Genomic DNA, 18,313 nt, shown 5'->3' with positions numbered 1-18,313 from the left:
TAATTTGTTGTGATTGAATTATATCTGAGTTTTGAAACTGAAAAAAAGTAAAACAACAAATGCAATGTGCTATAATTTTCATGTCATATTGCTGATGCAACACTGACTTACTTTTTTTAGCTTTTCAGAGATATCATAAGCCACACTTTATACCTGGTTAATTTGATCTGTGAAAACTATTAATCTGATCCATGGAGCTGCAGCTGCAGAGCTTTGGCTGTAGACCTTGGAACCACTTTTTTTTTTTTAATTTTTTTTTTTCCCTGCAGGATGATATAGTGAAACATTTTTGGAGTTCACTTAAGTTAACAAAATGAATTAAACATTTATATTCTAGCCTGTAGAGTTATGTGTTGAATTTTAACCTTTGACTTAAGAAACCTCTGCCAAGGTACAAAAGGGCATAAGAGAATGCAAATTTCTGAAGCTTTTTGCATAAAGAACAATACTTGGAGATACCAAGAACCCAGATAAAGAGGCTCCTCTGTCCCTAAGCCTACTGAGAGATGGGACTCAGATAAGCACCAAAGGACCAAAAGCACACGCATGAAGGAGAAAAGTTCAAAAGTTCAACCATGAAGGAGACCACGATTTTCAGCCTAAGAGACCACCAGAGACCCCTGCAGGACCACCACAGCAAACCACGTGTGCCCACAAGGGCATGGACCTATTCAGCATGAGGGGCGAGGGCAGGCAGGGCCAGGGGTTGAATATGCAGGACAGTTGTGTAATGTCCTGCATATGGAACACCTTTGGGAATAAAGGTTTGGGTCAGACTGAGGCTCAGGGCACAAGTCTCAGAGAGCGATCTCACTTGTGTCAGCGCTGACAATACATACCCACTTCACAACTACCCCAAGCTGTGGAGTCTATTTATTCTGCGTATCACTTCAATAGCAAGCAGCATCTGTTGCCTTTCTACATACTCATTCAATTTTCTGGGTTTTTTTTTGGGAAATTATCATGACATCTGGTACTTAAATCCTAACTCTTTCTGAGGCACCTAGTTTCTGTTGTCCACCTCTACTAGTTCTGTTGTCCAGGAACTACTCACGGCAAGTTTTTAATGGCATTATTCTTACAGGAAACCCTACAGTAGCCCCACCTTACTGCCCTGTATCTCTAACTCTGCTGCCAGGCTTATAAAAGAGAAAGAGTTTACCATTTCTTCTGGACCAGCTGTTGTAGCTGTTCATAAACTGTTACTTGCCTGGTTCTTATTTGTCTTTACAGTGAGGGTGGTGAGGAGCTGGGACAGGTAGTCCCTTATGTTCATTACAGATCTGAATAGAATAAATACTGCTTGTGTGGGACATGATATGAGTGAGAAGTCTCAGTTTTAATGTGGAAACATGCCCTAGTGTATTTTGTTACTTTGGAATTACATAGTCTTCACGTTAGACGTATGTTGCAATTCCTCAGGTTTGTTAAAATTAATTTTATTTAAAGTTTAAGTAAAACAATATTGGGATGAAGTTGAGGTAACTGAAGGCCAAAATACAGTTTGATAATGACTTAGTGTAATAAATGGTGTAACACTGCACATAAAAAGCCTTGCTTTGATTATCCTGCAGATGTGTTGGATTGATCTCCCTAATGAATTGCAGTACATCCCTCTGAATAAGAAAGAGACATCTGAAATTTTATGTCCTTTGCTGATGACATGAGAAATGAGAAAATTTTCAAGAGGGGGTGTTTTTTTACTGTTGTAACAGTCAATTCCCTTTCACTCTATTCAGGAACTAGTTCTGTGGCTTTGGGCTGAACAGTTAAATCTCAATGTTTGGAGGGGCATGATAGCCTTCCATCTCAGAAAATGTACAATGGCTTACAAACAGCAACCATTTTTTAAATAAAGTAAGTAGTAGCCTTAGCAACACATTGTTTCTGTGCATGCATTCTTCACAAAATAATTGTTTTCAAAATTGTCAGCTCTTAAAAAGAGAAAGAAGAAAGCTGGATCTTTTGCCAGCTAGTCACATATAGTCTACAGACTGGTCCTATGCTGCTCTTGTGTTTGTAAGGTAAGGTGGTATTCTGCCCTTAGATCTTAATAAGCCTGTAGCACAGGCTTCTGTGGATAAGTTAATTTATCACTCCAAATAGCTGTAAAAACTTTTTAGCCTACTTGTCTCTTTAATTTAGGAGTAAGTTCTAGTATATGAAATATGTGTATTTGAGAGGATATTTTGTTAGAAGTGTTCCTGCAGACAATGCCTTTTATTTCCTCAAAAAAAATCCCACGCCTGTGAGGTGCAAAAGTTAGTATTTGAGCTTTAGTTTTCAACCAATATCTTTTTTATTCTATCTTCAAAATATACTGATTTGATTCTCATCCAGACTTACCTAATATATTACAAAGTTAGAACAGGGAAGTAGCTCAGGTTTTGATCTGTTTGACATTAGGTTTACCATACCTGAAGACTTATGTTCTTTGCAGGAAATACCAAAGTGTTCTGCCAGAGTTTAAATTGATTAATATTTTTCTATTTCCAAGTAGACTTGGCATCAATTTGCTTTTGTCTACCTAGCTTCAGAGATTGCTCCTCTCATGGCTTTTACTCTTAAGAGTAATTGTAATTGCCTTGGGAATTACTCTGATGATCTTGCAGTATAAATTTTGATGCATTCATTTTGTGGTTGAAAATTAGTTGTGGTAATTTTCTTAATTGTCTGCATTTTGTGTTGGAGGAGGTGGCCATAGTTTGTAGGAATAAAAACATGGGAAAGAATTACCATGCTTTGCAAGCAATTAAATTGTGTTGAATACAAATATAATAGGAAGGGAACAAAGACAAATTTGAGTTGGGTATCTAAAACATCTTTTTTACTAAAAAACTTCTGGTGTTTTTATAAGAAAGTTTCCACAAAATAAAGGTGCTTTATCCAGCCTAAATTTGATGCTGTATCCAAAAATTTCTGTCCTCCTTATAGGAAGTACTTCTGATTTATTACAGTATTCACAAGCTTTCAAAAAAAAAAAAAGAAAAAAAAAAAACCACCAAAAAAACCCCCAAAAAACCCCAAAAAACAAAAAAAAAACCCAACCAAACAAAAACCAACCAAACAAAAAAACCCCCCAAACAAACAAACAAAAAAAAATGCAAAAAACCCAACAACAACAAAACCAAACCCAAACAAAAAAAAACCCAACCCAAAAAAACCCGCACCACAACAACAACAAAAACAAACAAACAAACCACCACCCCCCCAAAAAAAAACGACACACAAAAAAACCCCCCAGCATTTAAGAAATTTAAATGTTGAGATGTTTATATATGACATTCATATTTTCTGATTAATGAGTAGAGAAACCATTATCTCCTTACTGGATTGTATTTACTGTGTAGAAAATATTTTCAGCATCCCAAAACAAGGGATAGTGGAAATGAAAGCCCCTTAATAACACACCTTTCTTTCCTCAATAACTGACCTTTCTGAGCAGGGGAGTCCCAGTTTGCCTCATGTCTGCCCTGTGATGGTAGCACCAGTTTACAAGAGGGCTTACGATCTTTGTCACCCCAACCACTACTTAAGTGTTCAGAGTGTGAATACAAGTTCCCACAAAATAAGACCTTTAAAGGCTAATGTTTTGCCATAATTTATTAAAATCCTATAGAAATAAATACTGTTGAGATCTAAACAGTGAGATTAGAACGCTCTGCATGTGTTGCACTATGTTGTCAAAACCCAGGTTTCAGCAGATATGTATCTTCACAAACACATTTTGCTCAAGTATCCAAGACTTTTATATACATTGTTGCCTGGTTGCATATTTCAAGAGTTTTTTTGAAAGTTTGTTCCAGAAATGTCAGTTAGGTTGCTTTGGCTTAGCTTGTATTTGTATTACCACTGAAAATTACCCTCATGCAGAATGTATAATGGAGCAGCTATGGCATTGTCTTCGGAAAAGACCTTTCCCTCTTGGTGGGTTGGTTGTTGCTATTGCTTGGTGGTCTGCTGTTGTCATAACAGACTAAAAATGAAAGGGAGAGTTGACATATTTTATTAGGAAACTGCTGTAGTTGGGAAAAGAATAGACACATATTTTCAGCCTTCTTTTTCTTCCTCTAGTCAGAAATGGGCTTGCACTTAGCTTTGAAGTGTGCTTAGTTTGAAATATTCTGGTCCTTTTCCAAGCTGTTTCATTAGGTCTTACATTATTTTTTCTTACAAAACTTGCTTTCCATGGCATGTCAGGCAAACCTTTATAAAATTTCTTATTGCTATGGGATCTAAAATTATTGAACATGAACATGGTACTAAATATATCTAGTGTGGTTTTTTCCCTGGAATTTATTCTTAAATTAATGCTTGTTTGCCTTTTCGTCAGGCAGAAATATTTGTTAATCTTACTGTAAATCCTAATGTCTTGAAAATTCTTAAATAAGAATTTAAAATGGAATGTTTCTATTGACACAGCAAAAATTACTCATGTTCCTTTAAGGAAGCAACAGCAAATAAAAGAGTATGTGCCTGCATGATAAATAGGTATAGATGAGATTTCAAGATAGGAAGAAAGGGTTACATTTTTAAAACACTGTAGGGTTTTTTTTGGCCTTTGATGTCTTTCACACTAGAGTACTTGATTTGAACGTTTTATTAAATTTCAGCCTCTTACAGAATTACATACTTGTTGTCTGTCATTACATACCTGGATCGTTCCATCCAACACCATAAACCTTACACTCATCCATGACCCTTAGTGACACGTTGTAGTTTTCATGGCACAATTGGTCAGTAGCTGCCTTTTGATAGGACCTGGCCCACTTTTCTGTGCTGTGTCCTTTGTTACTAAGTTCTGGTAGCAAGAAAAACAGCAAGGTCAAGTCCCTGACTCCCTGACTTGGCTTTGTGCTTGTGACTGTCACAGGAATCACTGCAGAGTGTCCAGGTGGAAGATCTGCCCATCACCATCTTCTCTGGTGTATACATTCTGCCCAAGTGATAGTAGTACTCAGGAAAAGAGATTAATGAGATGATTTCCTAGATCTTTATGTAACCAACTCTTCTGAGAAAGTTAGGGTGAAAATGCTTGATTTTTGAGCTCATAAAGATGAGGCTGAGTGTAGTTTATAAGTATGAAAATGCTCCATAACAGAATACAGAATACCCAGGAAAAAAGCCTAATGTAGCTTCTGTGTTCTGTTTCTTAGTCCTAGAATAGTCTTACTGGGATTTTTTAGGCACAATCTCTAATATGCCTTCTCAGTTCAGCTATGTTTTTTGAGAGTATTCCAGGCAGCACTTTGAGAATTGATGACTGTCACAGACAAGTAGCAAATTTCATCAGACTGTCTTTGAGAAATCAATTTTCATTCTGTCTTTTTGAGGATTTAAACAAGCTGCAAAATGAATAGCCTTGCAATCAAATTCTACTGCAAACCTGAGCATCAAAATCCTCATTTAAATGTGATCTGGGTTATTTCTGTGCCTCCTAATCCTTGTGCTAGTCTCTCATGTGATTTTTCGAGTGAGGGCCTTGAAGAAGTTCTTTTCAGTCAGAAAAACTGTTTTGAGCACTTGGACTAAAGAGGGAGCAGAACAAGGGAAGAAGAAAGATATGGATGCTGGAGCACCTGGCTTGACAGCTGAATGGTATTTGACTGTACTGGCCACTGGATGTCACTTGTTCCACATAAATACATCCACGAAGCTCACTGTCTGGCTGCAGAGACAATAGTTTGTGCGTCTATTGGGAACATACAAATGGTGTCTAAGTGAGCACGAGCAGCAGGATTTTTCTTTCCCTGCATTATGCTTTTTCATCTGAAAATCAAGAGAGCTTAATTTGAAGTAACATCTTGCTACTTTGGAGCACAAGATGCTCGTGGCTGACTTTTGTCTGTTACCCTTCTTGAGTTTGGACGTTGGCTTTTCCTGGAATGTGGAACCATGAGGCAGCCATCAGTAGGATCCTATTTCTGATGATACAGTGCTGGTCTCCATCCTCTTTGTAGTATTAGCAGTGACATTGCACCATGAGTTGAGTCAACAGAAACGTGGTTTGCACAACAGGGCTTTTGATTTCTGTTTGTAGGTTTGCCTTAAAGATGAAAATGTGGGTGTAGAGAAAGATACATCACAGTCAGAAAAGGAAAAAAAAAAAAAGCATTAAAAACCCCCAAACAAACGAGCAAAAAAAAAACCCAAAAAAAAAAAAAAACATACTGAGAAAAAAGAAAAAACATACTCTCTCCCAAAAAGAGACAGAAAAGACAGAAAGGAGCAAAGCCTAAAAGGAAATATTCTGTTCTTGAGGTAGTGATGATTCACTGCAGAAATTCACATATTGGAAAAAAATGTGTGGGCAATGTCAACACCAGTCAAGTATTTACCGTCCTTTTGTCATAACAGACAAAATGTGTTGGCTTATGTAGTGCAATACATATAGTTAATTATCTGGTCATGTGCTGTGCCTGGATGTACAGCCCATCTGTCACCTCCTAAGATGAGGCTGTAGCCAGGTAGGGTCAGTCTCTCCTCCCAGTTAAGCAGTGACAGGATTAGAGGACACAGTATTAAGCTGTGCCAGAAAAGGCTCAGGTTGGACATTAGGAAGAATTTCATCACGGAAGGGTTGATCAGACATTGGGAGGGGCTGCCCAGGGATGTGGTGGAGTCAATGTTCCTGGAGGTGTTTAAGGAAAGACTGGATTTCCACTCAGTGCCATGGTTTAGTTGAGGTGATGTTGGGTCATAGGCTGAGCTCAATGACCTCAAAGTCTTTCCCAGCCTGATTCTGTGATTCTGTTAATTGCATCAACTACCTGATAGCAATCAAAAAAACTGGTATAAAAGGAGGAAGGGCCTTTTCCTGGCTGATCCTCAGATACCTGTGTCAAGTCTTTCACTTAGGTGTCAATGTACAGGCAGGTAACCCTCAGCCAGAGCACATTGTCTCATCACTTATTTTCCTGGCTAAATTTTCATCATTCTATATATGTATGTATATAAACCATGCAAAAGTTTGTACACTATAAGTTTGTATAAATATGTACAAAAAAATCCAGATATATTCTTGAATTGCAATATGAAGACATGTAAAATAATCTAAAAGATATAGAATGCATAATATTAATTATATGTATATATAATATCCCATAGTTTGTGACTTTATTTTAATACAGACTTTTTGTAGTGTCAGAATATTATTTTCTACTGAAATACTTTCTACTTCTAAGTGTCAGCTCTTAAAATTTTCCTGGCATTTCTGATGTAGAATGATACTTTGTCCTTAGTGCGGTGAGGTCTATCTCTTCAAATGACTTCAGGCTGAGCATGTTCTTCTCATATGAACTGAGTTGTTCTGAAGTGTTACTGCATTCTTGGAAATAAAAAACAAACACCCAAACAAAATAGATCCCTGTTATTTGGGAAAAAACATTTAAAAAACCATCCAGTGAAAAATAAATTATGATTTTTATGCCTAACTGAAACTTGTTCAAAATGAAAATACATGTTTTTGCATTTTACAAAATTCTGTGCATTTGACTTGAAGAATGAGGATTTAAGTGTGGATCCAATCTAAAAAACAGTAATTATTGTTAACAATTTCCTCCTACTTGTTATTTCCTTGAAACTTCTGCATAAGTTCACCTATGCATTGTGCAGTGTATAAACACTAAAGTGATAGTGTCTTTGAAGAGTACATGAATAAATTTTTAATTGTATTTGTATGTTTTTATTGTGTTTTCACCTGTTTATAGTAAATTCCTATCCGAAAGTTTTATTTACTGCCTTGGACAATTTTAAGGTTTTTTTGCAGCAATGTTATCAAATATTGCAGGTGTTTAAAACTGAAATAGTAATTGTTTCCTTTCTATTTGTATTTTATGCATCTGATGTCATCAGCCATTAAAACTCAAGTAAGGGTCACCAGCTTTGCTGTTATTACAGAATGATTTCTTACAGAATGGTCTCTTTCCAAGGGTCTTCCAGTGATCACATTTGTCTCCTCAGTTCTGTTGTCTCTTAATACTCTACAGTAAAGTCCCAGTTTTTCATGACTCTGCATAGTAGAAATGTCCCAACAGCAAAGGTTGTCTCTGTCTGGTTATTATAACACCATATTAGATACCAATGGAAACAACAGAGTTTGTTTACTCTAAATTACAAACAGTTCAATCAGTGTATAATACAAACTTCTGCTAATTTTGTTTCAATAATTAAACATATTGGTCAAATTTGGTAAATGATGCCCTAAAGGACTGTGCTATAGATTACGAGAGCTGTAGGAGTTTGTAAGCTCCTTTCTAGCAGTGAATTTTAATTAAAAATATGAGGGGACCTTTTGTAATCACACATATGTGAGGACTTGGGAAAAAAAATTAAAAATTCACTTTAGATTACAGTTGTACACTTTAACATATTTTTTCTTCTAGCAGCTATACCACAATATTTCAAGTGTTCCCAATGTAATTCAGATAGGGAAGGAGACAGCTAGCTATTTGCATGACAGCTGTTCACAGAGGAAGACTTTCATGTGCTGCGTCTTCCTCCCTGCTTTAGGAGGAGCTGTATTCCCAGTTTGTCACTTCCTCTGATGGCTCCACTGGTATTCAGTTTGTGTCTCATTTCGCACTGGGGAGAGCAGGAGTCTGCAGGTAGTTAGTGACATGTATTATGGCTTCATGTTCTCTTCTCCCAGTTGCCCTTTGTCCTCTGAGCAGCGTGGGTTTCACCACAAGCAAGCTATTCCAAGTAGTCTTATTTTGGGTGGGGCTGTTCTGTGCAGCTTTCTACTTCACGTGATAAGGAATTTCAGGAACAAGAACAAAAAGGTGGCAGGGTTAGTGTGTTATGAACCTCCACTTCACCCCATGCTTTTTGGATAGCTGAGGGACATCTCTTGATGGATTTTTATTAATTTTCTTGTCTAGGAGTCCTATAGGTCTTTTTGTTTTGCGGAGCTAACCAGTTTTAAATTACATATGAGCAGACATAAGCAACTTGATTGTCCTGATTTGTATCAGCTGCTTCCAAAAGAGTCTTCTACAAGTTTCACAGAGTATCTCCTACCTCTGATCCATAATATTGAAAACATAATTTAAGGAAGTATTTCCTAGCTTTAAATTCACGTTATGTGAAGTCATAAATTGGCATCAACAGAAACACATGCCTATAACAGTAACCAAAACACAGCAGATCTTTAGGTTAGTATTATTTTAGTCATACAAGAGATGACTGTAGTAAATTTTACTACAGTCAGGTTACAGACACTGTAAGTGATGAAATGAAACAGTACCTACTTGAGTTCCTCTTCATGCAAACATTTCAAACAAGCTGAGGCAAAATGAGTAATGCATCCATTAGTGTTCTGCAGGGTGATATATTCATTAATTCTTTTAAAGTGTGTGGTGGATCTCCATGTGAATCATGAGAAACTAACAAGTACTTCCAACCTGCTGGTGTCAAAAAATGGTAAGAAAAACTTATTTAGGTTTTGCTTTGTTCAATAATTTTAAAGCCTGTGTGTCTGTGTATTTTAAGCTCCTGATAGACTATTAAATAAAACAGGTTTTTTTTCCCCTTTTTCAATTCTTTTTTGTACAGAAATAATGAAGCAGTTCTGCCACTGGCAACTCAGAAAAGAAATAGAGAGAAGAAAAGTTCAGGCAAAATAGTGTAACTAAAAGTTATTTTTCCAAAGAAAACATGCAAGGAGATGAGACTATTTTGTTGAGTTCTGGCAAGAATCAAAATCACTGATGTTGTAACATTGGGTACATTTAGGTTGCATGCTAACATCCAGGGAAACTTTGAATTCCATGTCCCAGTAGACTCACCATTAAATTGGGAAAAAAGTCTTTGCATGGAGAGTGAACATCCTCTGTCAGATATCCAGGCTGGTGGGGTGACCATAGCTTAGAGGAAAGAGGTATCTTGACTCAGCTGAGCAGAACTCACTTCTCCCACCCTTCTCCCTCCGATGAGGCAAATTTTAGCATCAGGCCTGTTATGCTTGTGTGAAGGACCGCTTTGCAGCAGAAAACCTTTTTGACTGTGGGCTCATGGGGGCTGGCCCAGCTGAGAGCCCCAGGCTGGTGTTATCACTGCTGATGCACCTCAGCATTCACACGGACTGTGTGGCTGACCAGCAGGTAATGCTAGATTTCATGCTGCACCTCTCTGGACACAGACCTCTTGGGGCATAAGCCCATGAGGAATCCCTGTCTATACAGCTGCCAGGGTTTGGAGAGGTTTAATTTCCCCTGGGTGAGGTGGTGTGGAAGGACCCTCTTGCACACTGTTTGTGAAAGGCAGGGATCTCTTCCAGTGAAACTGTGCAAAGGAAACTGCGCAAATAGATACTCAAACGTATTTCAATAGGCAAAGTCACATATAGTGCTTTCTTTAATTAAAAAATGTTTATGTGAATAATCTCTAAGGAAAATGGGGAAAAAATATAATTTTTCCCACATTTTGAACATTTTGAACTCTAGAATGTGACCCTAATAGGAGAAATACTTTTGCCAGCAGATTTTTTTTATGAGCAATACTCTTTGGTCTGACATTTGAAACTTGTGCCAAAACCACTGGGGTCAAAAGGTAGAATTAAAAAAATTCCAAAACTCCTTTTTCCTTTATTTCATTTTTATTTTTTTTATTTTTATTTTTTTTTTAAGGAACAGGTATGCCTCTCTATACAGAAATTAAAGACATGGAGTGTTTTTTGCCTTTCAAAAAGTTCCTTATTCACTAGAAGTTTTACAGAAGAAAAACTTATTTACACACTGGGCAAATATGTTCTGTTTATCTGCCAAGACAATTCTTGCACCACAGTAATTCCTTCTGAAGAAACAAATGTCCCCTTTCACATTACAGCTATGCACAGTTTACATGAATTTTTCCAGGACTCCACTTTAGAAAACTGCAGCAACACTTACATGTTTTTCTTTTCCTTCATGTGTAAGCTGTGACCTTTTTATCATGGCCCTCTTCTAATACAAGCCAAAGCACTGGTAGGTGATAACCTGTAGGTGTTATGAAAAGCACTTTGCTAAACAGGAGCACCGCAAATTTTGTCAGAGCAAATAGTTTTACCACATCTGTGTTAGAAGGGCAGACCAGAACAGATTTAGGAGCTCAGATTCAGCAAGTGTGGAACTATGAGAGCCATGAAAGACACCCTTGATTTTTCCCTTTCTTTGGGTCCCCCTCTATCAATGTTAAGAGGCCCACTATATGTAAAACAAGTCTCCTAACATTTGTTGTGCCAACAATTCTGGTATTGCCTACCAGAGAATTCTTCAAATAAAATCTTGAGCCTGGGCTGAGTGATGCCCTTGGGATGTTAAACTCCTGGGAATTCTCTCAGAACACTTAACCACAGTGGACAAGTGAAACTGTATTCCTTTCAAAATAGAGTTATACAGATGCTTTATCGTAAATCTAGATTGGTACACAAAATGTCAGCAAATAATTATAAAATAACCTCCTGCTCAGAGCAGACTCTGGAAGTAGAATGTGTAAGCCATAAGGAGACATCTGCCTTCTCAGAAGACTAAGACATGTCTCCAAGGAATGGACTTAAAGAATGGAATTTTATTGTGTTTCAAACTAACCTTATGCTTTGTTTTGAAAGACAGGTGTCTGCCAATGGAGGGGGGAGCCTCCCTTGGAATGGAGTCTACGATCCCCTTCCCTCTGAATTAATTTAACTTTGAAATTAAGGGGCTTTCAGGCAAAGGTATGGGAGAAGGAGTAACAATTCTTCACTAGTGTATGTGCGGACAGCAGGAAGAACAAGGAGGAACAGAAATCCCCGCGAGCTCGCTCCGCTCTTCCAGCGCTTTCTCCTTCGGTGAAGTTCCGGCCGCAGCCGGCAGGGGCGCTGCTGGCTCCCGGCCAGGGGGGCGCTGCGTGCCCCGCCTCGGGGGCGCTCGGCCGCGTGCCCCTCACGCGGCAATGGCGGGCGGGCTGGGCGCTGGCGCGGGCGGCAGCAGCAACGGGCGCGGCGGCTGGGAGCGCAGGGCGGGCTCGCTCCGAGCGGCAAGAGGCGGCTGGGACTCAGCAGCTGCGGCAGGAGCCACAGGATGTCCCAGCAGGCAGGCTGTGTGTGGCTACAGTGTAGCAAAAATCCCAGAGCAGTGCCAAAGAAACCCAGTGGCGGGGCGGTGGCAGCCCGCTTCCCGAAGAGGGCGGGGAGAGGCTCCTTGGAGGGACGAGGGGCTCGGGATCCCGGGCTTTCCCCAGGGATGCCCCAGCAGATGCTGAAGGGTCGCCCTTGGCGAGGTCGGGTGTTGATAAGGTCCCGGCGCAGCGGCTGCTCCCGTGAGCAGAACTCCACTCGCGGTAGGAGAAAGGCAGACGGAGCCCGCAGTGGGCTCTCTCCAGAGAGCGAGAGCAAGCCAGGAGCTGCACCCAGCCCCAGCCCACAGTTTGCAGTATCTGTCCTCTCTAAGAGAAACGCCCAAGAAAAGTGCAGCCAGGCGCATTCCTCCCCTTCCACGGTGGGAACGTATCTTTTGTGTCTTCTTAAGCACCGGTAATTATTGCCTCTATTGTCAACAAATGGGACAAAATTCCCTGAGAGAAAGAAGCCAAAGGAAAAATACTAACCCCTAACACGATGGCATTGTAATTATACCAGGCACACACTTCCAGAAAAGGGGTGCACAAGTATGGGTTGTGAGAAGGGAGTTGGTTCATCTCCATCTTTGGTGAGTTTAGTGCTGTAATCAAATTTATTGTTCCTGCTGGCCATGTCTGTCCCAAACTGATTGTGCACAAATAACCATCTGTAACAAACCTTTTGTGGGGTGGAGGTCTCTGACCATTATGAGTGGCCAAAGTAAAGCTGGTTTTGCTGGACTAACACCCTCCAGGTATATCACCTCCACCAAGAATTCTCAATAAAACACAAGAAGCATTTTTTAAAACTCATAACTGCTCAGATATTCCCAATTGCATATCTTCAAAATACTTTACATATCACTAGGATTAAGCATTATTTGGTTTGAGTCACCTGTGCCTTGGAGGCCAGCAGTTACAGGTTTGCTTTTGCTCTTGATAATGCCTTACTTTAGTGAAAAAGTAAGTGAAAAACTTGCTAGCAAGCTCCTTTTCTATTGGTACTGATGCATGGCATAATTGACAAAATACCAGTGACATGGCATAATTGACAAAATATGAGTGTGACATTATTTATGTGATGTATGTGATGTACGTGATTAACAGAAAATATTTGATTTTAGCTGTGCAGAGTGATATTATCTTGATAAGCAACATTTTCCAAACACCTTGTGGAAATTGTAACTTTCTTATGTTGTCTTGCATTTTAAAACAGAGGTAAAAATTGTCAGAAATTAAATGTGCAACACAGGTTTTATACAGTAAGTTCAGATGGACATATTTCCTGTAAGAAATGCTTCACTTTATAAACTTATTTCCTTTTTTTTTCTGGAGAAGAATTTGATCAGTATTTCCTGTGTTTTTAATACTCTTGACGTATTTGTTATGATTGGTCACAGGAAAAGTAGCTAGACATTTGGCTAGTGGAAAGGAAGATATATTATTGTTTTCATTACCAATGGTAGCTTCACTGTTAGGACAAAGGAATGCATTTTCTTTTAAAGGGTGATAGGTTTCCAGATTGTAGGTGCTTTAATGAAAAGCAATATTGATATGGTGTGTGATTAATATAAGATAAAACATTAAATAAGAAAATTCTGAAAATATTTTAGTTAGGTTTTTTCCCTTTCATTTTTTCCTGCCTGTGAAGTAACAGCAGGCCTGTGTGCTGGACTTCAGAAAAAAAAAATCTATTTGGTTTCAATTACTAGCTTTTATAGCGTAAAGTGTTTCTTAGAAATGCAGCAACTTTAGGGAACACTTAAAATTTGAACTGTTCTTTTTGCTGGGAAAGTTTAAAATCACCTTAGATTTTGTATTAACTTCACATTTTTGTTTAAAATTTTATTATTAAATTCAAAATTTAGGCCTAAACTATGCTGACATTGTTTCTTTAAGAGAATGTCAATGTATAGTAAGCACTCTGGATATGCTTTAAATTTTATTATTGTAGAGGGGTTTTTTTGGGGGAGGGGATGGCAGGAGGGATATTGGACAATTCAGAGCATAGGGGAAGAAAACCTAACAAATTCTTGGGTATTGTCCAATTCCCGAGCTAAGCCATGAACTCCATATTTGGCTTGAAATAAGGAATTTTCTCCTCAACAGCTGTCCCTGGAGTCCATATAAACTATTCTAAAATATTTAGTTACGAGAAGAGAGATACTACAGGAGATGCAACCAAACTGTTGTGAAGCACTGGCTTTTGCAAGGGAGCCTTGATTCACAGGCTGACATTGCATGATGATTCAGCTACTCCCCAGCGTGCTTCTAATGTGGCATGTTACATAACGAGAGGGCTTCCGAGGCACCCAAGCCATTCTTTTGGAAGGAATGACACAGGGATCAATAAAGTTGTTCGCAAGGAAGGAATGCAGATCCAGGCATGATGATAGAGGCTGAATTACCTTCCCTTTATTCCTAAGAAAACTTAAAAAAAGAAAGGATGGTGTTCACCTCTTGGCCTGTCTTAGAACTTTTTGAGGACTTACTGCTCTAATAAATGATGATTTCTGAAAACAATACTTTTTGACAAAAAAAAAGTATTTTTTGATGAATTTTTGAACTATTTTTGATTTTTTTTTTTTTTTTAATTTCTGGAAACAATACTTTTTGAATTTCTTCTTTTGGAAGAAAGCCAAAATCCTGCTAAAACCAAAATGGAGCAATAGAACTGAAAACATATTTGAGTAAAATGTTACCATTTTGAATGAACTATGTATTCAATCAAAGTATTGAAATGCTACTTAAAATGAAGCCTTAAGAAAAACAGTACTTTTCTCCTTCCACTTTTAAATCTTCATAAAATCAGGACAAAAAGTTCTTTGTAATATGCTGCTTGACTCCTCGGCAGCTGAACTGAAACATTATGCCAATTCATTATTCGACTGAATAATGAACTGAGACTGAGATTACCTACTCTAGGTGGTATATTTATACTGCTAGAGAAGCAGCAACCTTACTGTGTATTTAAACAATGTATGAAAGAGGGTGCATGCAAATAAAGAGTGCCAGGTAGATATAAACCAGAACTGGCTGGAGGAAAGGGGACTGTGGAGCTGCATCTTCTCTTATGGAACAATTTGCAATCTGCTAAAAACTGTATTTTATTATCATCAAGGATGATGACTATTGTTGAAACCAGAAATATTGACATAGAAGGCTTGGATGTAACTTCTGCAAAGCAGGTATTTCCAGAATGCATCCCTGGAAAGAATGTTTTTTTGCAAGATTTTTCCCCTTAAGGGCAGTTAGAAAACATGCAATAAAATGGGTTACTTTTGAACTGAAATGCAACAACTGGTAAGAGCTGTTTTGCAGCCAATGCAAAAGATTAAACCTGTGTTGAGGTTGAATGTCGTACAACACCAAGAGGTTGAAACTAAACTCTTTAGCTCACAGGTATTAAATAGATTGCTGGCAACAAACTCATTCATGTTTTGGATGTTGTCTATTTCATATGTGGTTAGCCTCATTCTGTTAAACTGGAAGACTGCCTATACTGTTACTGGAAAGAGTACAGCACAAAATCCCCCAAATCAACAGCTTAAATTTTACTGCAGAGAACAGAGACAGTGTGGGAAGATGATGGCCAGGCACAGCAAAACATAGACAGCAAAGCAGACATATAAATATACGTAATATCTAAGAATGCAAATTACTACGGGTTCTGAAAAGATGAGGGTTTTTCTTCTATTGCTCATAGTAACTGCTCTGGGGACTGATCAGTTCCAAATAATGACTAAATTTTATATTTTCTAAACTGAGATAAAAGTTGGTATGAGATTTCTGTACATAATTGCTGTCTTTCTCATCAAAAACTATTGCCAAGAATGAATTACAGTATCATCTTAAAATTATAGCAAAACATAGAAAATATCTTTTTACGTAAAAGGGATCATATGGTTTGGTGTGCAATAACTTCTAAATGAAAATAAGCCACTTTCTAGGAATGGCCTTCAAGAATGAATTTCTCTGAAGCCATGGCAGTCATTGAGACAGCTAGCATGTGCCGTCTGGCTCTCACCTCTTCCCAGCAGCCAACTGTCAGATACCTCTGGCAGGCTGGTGGAGAGCCCACAGTAATGTTTTACATCCCTCCTAACGCTGAATGCTCATCAGCCTGGGACAGCTAAGGGAATCTATAGGTAAAAAAACAATGGGCAGCGTTGTATTTACTTACCTTTGCTGCCTGTAGCTGGTTTGGCCAGCTTGCAAAATGATGCCTTTCACTTCTGCCCCTTGTAGGAAAACTGCCTTTGGCTCTCCAACTTCCAACTCTACATAGACAATAAATTAAATGGTGTTCAAAGGAGATTTAGTTAATTTTAGGATGGATGTGGAACTGAAATGCATGCTCATGCTGTCAGTGAAAAACCTGCTAGAAAGCAGAAAACTCAAGTTAGAAAAGTTTAAATTCATACAACTGGATCTCTGTTGTAACACCTAAATGAAGTTCATTCCCCAGAGATAAATACATTTTTTTATGTGTGTGCATATTCTTCCAGTAAAACACTGATATTTTCTGCATCTGCTTGCATGATCTGGTCCCCTGTAAGAATTTATGTAACATAACAATATCCAACATTTTGAATGAAATCTCCTTGTGGAATATATTGTGTTCAAATTTTATTTTGTATAAGTTGGGCTGTTGACAGTTATAAAACAATGTTATTGTGTTGACACTAATAATAACAAATAATATTTTAAAGAGTGTGATAACTTAATTAAAAAATATAAATGGAGGTCACTTCTGAGAAATTCTAAATTCAGGGTTTTGATTAAATTATATGACTTAATATATAATTTAACTTTTCTATATAAGTTTTAGATTAGTAATATGTGGTTTTCAAGTTCCAGACAATTGTTGATTTGTTTTGTTATGGGAGTTTTGCAGTTGTTTAGAGGTTGTTTGAAGTCATCAGTCTTCAATTTATAGTAAATCATATCTTATTTCTGTAAATTTTTCTGAACACACATTTACAAATAAAAATTAGTCTTTAGCTATCAAATGTTGATAATGCATATTTGCTGTAGTAACTGATTTTATAAAAATATCCAGTAGAATGTATACTTGATATTTGTGTACAACCTGCATTCAATGTAGAGGCAGGTTTATAGGTATTAATGTGCTAAAATTTATTATATCAATAACTTTTCATTTCTATGAGTGTAAACCCTTGAGGTTTAAAATTTTTTGCTGTTTGCTGTTAGAAACAAAATTAACTGGATGGAATTCCGCTTCAGACTCAGAAAATCATTTTATGGGATGGTTAGGGGTTTTTTTAATTTTCCTCTGAGGACAGCACAATTACTGTTAGCATCAAGGTCTTAAATAGATCTGGTTTACCTTCATTTGGTCCAAGTTTGCTCTAAGTGGCTACAGATATATTAATGAGATGTATAGCTGTACTAATAAAAGGGTTCTCATAGTGCCTGGCTGTGGCCCAAAGCGGCTGGTACACTCACAGCGGAGGCCCAGCTGTGAGACCTTCCAGGAACCATTCCCAGGAGCTGGTTTGGATTCTTCTACCTTATTTTCATGGGTGACTAGGGAAGAGGATGCACGTGGTGTGCACTGTGCATGGTTGCTGTCCTCAGGGCCAGCAAACTGTATCAGTTCTTCTGTGATTATAGCCAAAAATATTCAGCAAGGCTGAATGGAGCACTTTCCATCTTGCTTTTAGCAATCTTTTGTGGGCAGGAAATGTATCAGTACCTTGAAAAACACAGAATCGGAAATTTTTATTATGCTCTAGAAAAAAATTGGTGCACAGAACTTTAGTAGGGAAGTGTAATTTGCAGGAGTCTGCTCCTTAGCAGCTTATATTCTCTTTGGTCTGCACAATGTCTCCCCTCTGAGAAACTGTGATGTATCTTTCCTTTGCTATTCTGGGCCTTATTTCACTCCTGACATGACATAAATGTAGGTGGACAGACAGCTCCATTTATCTTTCCAGCAGATGTACTGTCCCTTTCTAGTAGCTCATCTTACTGAAAAACATAGTTTTTTAGCCACTCTTCATCCATTTCCGAAGAAAGAGTGAAAAAAAGAAATCCTCAAATCTTAAGGAAATAGTACTGTAGTGAGAAAAATAACATGGATAAATAATATGGAAAAATAATTCATGGATAACCATGAATTTTATACATAAAATATTTATGGTGAAATCTAAGACTCTTTCCCCTGAGCTTGATTTCTCATTAATGTATGCCAAAACCAGGACCTGCAATACAG

The 18,313-nt window shown here is 38.0% G+C and overlaps 1 protein-coding gene across 1 annotated transcript in view; it reads right to left on the bottom strand.

Annotated features, from left to right (window-relative positions):
- The window catches only part of FGF10 (fibroblast growth factor 10), a 525,855-nt gene that overhangs the window by 313,859 nt on the left and 193,683 nt on the right, over positions 1-18,313 (bottom strand). The window lies entirely within an intron of this gene.

This window comes from Lonchura striata, chromosome Z (assembly GCF_046129695.1).
Source record: "Lonchura striata isolate bLonStr1 chromosome Z, bLonStr1.mat, whole genome shotgun sequence".
Classification (NCBI taxonomy): domain Eukaryota; kingdom Metazoa; phylum Chordata; class Aves; order Passeriformes; family Estrildidae; genus Lonchura; species Lonchura striata.
Note: the sequence above shows the minus strand (reverse complement) of the source record. Positions and strands in the feature narration are given on the sequence as shown.